Raw genomic sequence first — 6,168 nt, 5'->3', positions numbered from 1 at the left:
ATACAACAGTTTATGTAAAAGTACATTGTGATCTACAAATTTAAAAAATAAATGTTGGATGTTACTACTATTAGATAAGAAAGAAAAGATCAGGGAATAAGTGGCTTGCTGGAGGTCACATGGCTGCTATAGTGACAGCCAGGACCCAAACAGAAGTCTCTCCTTTCCTTTGTTCTGTGTTGTTTCTGTTTTTTTCCATCTGCGTGGAAGGCACTTGCAGTGTTTTAATTAGCTGAAGGCTTGGCTCAGGGTGTGGGTCTTTGTGGGTTAAATGGGGACGTTAACCTCTCTGGCATGCAGCTTCTAGAAGTGGGCAGGTGTTAGCATGGCCTTCGAGAGGACTGTCATGGGCAGGGGGTGCTGTGGCTCTGGAAAGAACTGTACTCAGAGGTGGATTTCAGCTGTGAGTGCTGACTTGCCCCTTTCCAGTACCCTGCAGCTGGGATCTCCTGGTGGAGCTGGGATCTGGGGGTGGCCATGTCTGCCTAAGGGCAGGTTTGGAATCTGTTTCATGAAAACTCCCAGCATGGAGTGGTGGCCCTGATGGCGGCGGCAGTCTCAGCCATTTGCATAGCATCAAATGGAAATGTCTAGATGAGCTGCCAGGAACCCTGGGGGCTGGCTGTCCTCTGGAGGCATACTGCTGGGTGGGCAGAAGGTTCACAGAGTGTGCTCCTGCCTTGTTCCTTGCAGTCCCCCAGTCAGGTGAGAGCACTTATATTTCCATAAGCACTGGAGGTAAACAACCTGGGACAGGGACTGGGGTTTGGGGAGGAGCAAGCCACCAGGCTTTCTCTAGGCCTGAATGAGGCAGTGTGCCTTTTTCCCAGGATAGAGACAAGCTTCTGTCCTCGGTCCATGCACAACCTCCTTTATACCAATGGCTATTCCCTGGTCTTGCCTCCAGGCTTTTGCTCTGCAGGGAGCCCGTCTCTGGGCTGCCCTCTGCACGCCTTCCCTATCCAGATCCTGTGTAGTGAAGGAGTGTGGGCTCTGGAATGAGATGCACTTGGGTTCAAATCCTGTCTTTGACATTAACAGACCAGACAACCAGAGAACTTATCTCGACCTCAATTTCCTTGTCAGTAAAATGGAATTTATACTTCCTATCTTCTAGGGTTTTAGTACGGATGAGAGATAATGCATTTATATTGCCCAGTGCCCAGTAGATGCACAATAAACAGTCGCTGTCATCTTTGTCATTCAAGGCCCAGACGCAGTGTTGCCTCCCCATGAACTCGTCTGAGACTGGCTCCACCACCTCCCTTTCTCTGACCTGGATTCCCTGTCCCAGGGCTGCAGGACTTCTATCCTGGCCACACCTTATTGCTCCTATTCCTAACTCCTCTCCCTTGTCTCTCTCCCAGAACCTTGTTCCCTTCCATCACAGCACCCATTATGCTGTTTTGGACTCTTCGGCTTTTGTACAAGTGCTGGAGAGATTTTATTCATGCCAGTTGGGGAAGCTCCGTGGGTCAGGAGGGGCCCAGTCAATGGCTCCCTGCTTTGCTGTAAAACTGTGTTCTCTATGGAGCTGAGCTTCTGACCAGCATCCAGGTCATTTAGGATCGCAGAACCCAGATGGTCAGAGCAGGGCCACTTCAGAATCTGGCTGATCCTTTTCCTCAGGACCTTCAGAGGAAGAGAGGGGACTGATTGAGGTCCTTGCACCCATTTCAAACAGGACACTTGGTGTGACTGAAGAAAGGGACCCATTAAACCAGGGCTTAGAGCATGTAACAACTCATGGTGGGTTAGCATAGAACCAGGGCTAGAACCTAGCTCAAATAGTATCACCCCTTAATTTTCCCAGTCCTTTCATTCTTGTGAGATTCCCTTTCCAGTAAATGCGAGTTGAATGCACAGATGTACAGATGAACAGTTGCATGGATGGAGCTTCCAGGGAGACATAGATTGGGAGTAAAGTAGGCCTTGGTGCATAGAGACAGAGTGATTCCACCTGGCCATACATGGAGACCCCAAGATCTATCCTCACACTGTTTCAACTCAGTTCCATGAGCAATCCAGTGGGATGGGGTAGGGCAGGTGTTTGCAGCCAGAGAAGTAAGGTGGTTGGATCCACGTTTCAGAAGCATCCCTTTGGCCAGGCTGGAGCAGGTGGGTTGGAGCAGCAAGGAGGAAGGGACTCTTGAAGGAACATGGAGGAGGGAGGATGCAGCCTGGGTTGTTCCATGCACTTCTGGATGCTGCTGGCTGGCCCCCAAAGAGTGGAAGCCTTAGTCAGGCCTGCCTGTGCTGCCTTCAGGTGAGATGTTATCAGAGTTGCATTGAAGGCTGGGTCTTGTTTCCACAGGCAGGAACACAGTCAAGGCCAACACTCTGTTACCAACTGGGAGCTTGGCATTGCTGCCCCCTTACCACAGTGGAGCCTTCAGCCTTTCCCACTGCCTCTGCTCCTTCCGAGGGCTGAGTGTGATCTGCAGGACTGCTCCATTCCATGATCAAATAAAATGTCTCTCTGATGGTTCTGAAACAGAGCTTAGGCATGGGAGCCTGAGGCCAAAGGCCTCCATTCTACCCCGATGGGCTGGAAGATCTTGAGTCCAGTTTCCTCACCTGCAAAACTCGTGGAGATCTGGACCCAATCAAATAGACATGCATCAAAGCTGGATATCTATGAGTCACAGTGGGGGCTATGAAGGTGTAAAGGATGGTAGCTCTCAAAGAAGTTTTGGTCTGATGGAGCAGATTTAAAGAGAACACAGATTTCTATGGTACAAGGCAGAATTGCATCACAGCCTGCCAGAGATGTAGAAATGTAGCATTATGGGTTCTCAGACAGGGGAGATCACACCCTGCTGAGCTAACCGAGGAAGGCTTCCCAGAGCAGATAGCATCAGGAGGTGAACTGATTACAGCAGACAAGGGGGCCTGTAATTCAGGCAGAGTGTCTACCATGAACTGAAGTAGGAATTGAGTGGTGTGTGTGTGGTGGGGAGACGAGAACAGGATGTGCATGTACTTTCAGCTGCCTGATCCCACACACTATTTGTAAACCAGCTACAGTTTATTGGAAGCTTACTAGGAACAGGTAATGACTCTACAAGGCATTCATAGCATTGCTTCTGTTTTACAGACAAGGAAACTGAGATTGAATGAGTTTAACTTGTTCAGCGTACCATGACTGCTAATCTGTAAAACTTGGATTCTAACCCAAGTCAATTTGATCCAAAGTCTGTCTCCTTAACCACTCTGCCCAAAGTTCCTTATAACTTTAAAATTCTTGCTTCTTTTCTTCTTTCTGCATCCAAGGTCCTTTGTGACTTGGTCCTCGCCAGTTTTCCAAGATGCCTTCGTTTGCTTTGCTACACACACATTCTGTTCCTGCACAACATCTGTGATCTCCCTTCAGATTTTTGCACATCCCTGGGGCAAAACACATGGACCTGAGGAAGAGCTGAAGTCAAAGGGACACATGTGCCCATATTGTGCATTGGCTGGAGGTCCAGCTCCCACAAGATGACTGGGCCCTGCGCTTCTCTGTGGGCATCCCCCACTCTTACCCCCCATCTAGGCTGGACAGGCATTCAGAGACTGTCATGGATGGGTTGGATTGATGGGTTAAAGATGCTATTTCTGACAGTGGTGTTCTGGCCATGTCTATAGTTCTGCCCTGACCTGGAGCTGGGAGCACAGTAAGAACTAGGTTAGTGAGTGTTGAGTGAATGAATGAGGGGTAACTCGACTGCCCACCATTGCTCCTTCAGCAGGGTTACTGTACTGGAAACAGGTAAGTCTTCCCTCTGCTGGCTTTCTTTACAGCAAGTTCCATGTGTTTAGTTGGTGTCATATTTCCTAGGACAGCTGGGGACCCCCTGAAATGATATTCTTCAGTAACACAGTTTAATTAATTAATGAATCAACCACCCAATTCATCCAATAGATAAGTATCAACACCTACCATGTGCCCATCACTCTTTTATCCACTCCATGGTGGATACATCCTTGCCCTCATAGGGCTTACATTCTAGTAAAGTTAAGACCCATTTATTACAGCTGCTCCATGGATCCATAAATGTCTGTTGGCTGATTTATCTTTATGTAATGTGTTAAGCTAGAAAATATTTAAACTTCTATTGCACTAATAACCTTTGAACCACCCGATTACTTGTCCGTTTTAGAGAGAATATTTACCCAAGTACTAAATTATCAAAACTCTGCAGGGAGACAGTTTTCTTATTCAGAAATCCTGGACCCTCCCCTAACATCTGTGATTCATACCGCTTGTTTCATGTAAAGCAGGGATTCCTGCTGAAGATTGCAGGATGGTTAAACTTGGCACCAATTGATGTACATGTTAGGGCTAAAACCTCAATACCGCAAGGCCATAGCAGGGAAAATCCATTAGCATATTCATGATTCCTGTGCCTTCTATTTAGAGGTCTATTGTCAAAGCCAATGATTTTTCAGCTTTCACGGGACTTCCTCACTTGTCAAGGATTTCTGCTGTAAAATAAGAATGTGTGAAATCTAAACATATTCTCGTTATACTTAGACACTCATATCTCCAGAAACTGTAGGCATTTCTAAAGTCTGAAAAAGATTGCTGGGAAACAGAAACCCACATTCACGACTTGCTCATCATTCTTCTCTACGTTTCACGATTGTTTGGTCTTTAACCAAGCAGTACAGAGGTGTGACTATGAAATCAGAAATCTACTTTTCATGTGTGGTTTGGATAAACTTCCTTCTGGTGTAAAGTCATTATATTTTTAAGTTAATTGTCCCCCTAGGCAGCTAAGAGGTGGCAAAGGCATCCGGGTTTCACATGGTCTAGTTGGCTTTGTCCTCTGGCAAGCGTGAAGTTGAGGCTGAGGGACTGCTTTGGACCCTGGCAGCAGTCAAGGGTCTGAATATCAAGGTACTTTCCGCTTCTTGATGTGAGCTGTGAAATATTTCATGGGGCTTTATATGTAACATTGGGGGCCATTTTTTAGAAGAACAAAAACATCCTCTCTTCCCCCCCTCATTTTACTAGTTTGAGTCTGCCTGTATTGGATTGCACATGCCCACCCAGGTGCTGGGTGGCTTGCTCAGAGTGGGGTCTCAGCTCCCACCCTGGCTGTTGGCTAGAAGCGGATCTGGATTTCTTGTTCTTTCTCTCAGTGGGGCTCCAACATTTTGCAGCTGATGTGTTTGGAGTAAAAATGTTTACAGGCCCAGAGGAACATTAGCAACATTGCAAATGCTTTTTATTAAGACAAAAAAATGAAGCTGAATTATAATTGTGTGAATAAAAGAGAGTGTGAAAGTCTTATCCCTAGGGTCTTGAGGACTCAGATCTTTCTGTTTTGCTTTCTATATATATGGCTGGAAGCAGGAGCTTAGTTCCTATTTAGGGAAATTGCTGATGCTAATACCATTTGATGTTTATGAGCATCAGAACCATAAAAGAGATACAAAAGAAATTCTTTGGGTGTTTTGCAGAGAAGATGGTCCAGAGATGATGAAAAAGACTCCTTGGAGGGAGCTTTTGATGGGTTTGGAGGATAAATAAGAGCTCAGCAATCAGCAAAGGGAGATGGCTTTGATGGAGGAAGAGAATTCCTGGTAAAAGCACTAGGGAGAAAGTCTGATGGGGCTGTAGTACAGTGTATATGCTGGGGAGCAAGTGGTTCTCCAGGATATGAAAAAGTGGGTTGAGCTAAGACTGTAGAGAGTTTTACTAATGAGTGTATATGAAATTTGTAATGGCAATGGAGAGCCTTTAGGCTTTTGTTGGAGAGCCTAGGTTTTTTTTTTTTTTTGTGATGGAGTCTCACTCTGTCACCCAGGCTGCAGTATAGGTGCAGTGTTGGCTCACTGCAACCTCCGCCTGGTGGGTTCAAGCAATTCTCCTGCTTCTGCCTCCTGAGTAGCTGGGATTATAGGCATCCACCAGCATGCCTGGCTAATTTTTGTATTTTTAGTAGAGATGGGGTTTCACCATGTTGGCCAGGCTGGTCTCGAACTCCTGACTTCATGATCCGCCCACCTCCACCTCCCAAAGTGCTGGGATTACAGGTGGAGCCACAGCATCTGGCTGCCTAGGTTTTAAAATAACAATTTGTTTGATATCCCTTAGATGCTGTTGCCATCTAAGGTGACTTCGCTATCTGTTGGGACCTAGAGTACAAATTATACAGGGGGCCTGCCAGACTCAACATC

Source organism: Nomascus leucogenys, chromosome 19 (assembly GCF_006542625.1).
Source record: "Nomascus leucogenys isolate Asia chromosome 19, Asia_NLE_v1, whole genome shotgun sequence".
Taxonomy (NCBI): Eukaryota; Metazoa; Chordata; class Mammalia; order Primates; family Hylobatidae; genus Nomascus; species Nomascus leucogenys.
The sequence above is the reverse complement of the archived record's forward strand: the minus strand, read 5'-3'. Positions refer to the sequence as shown.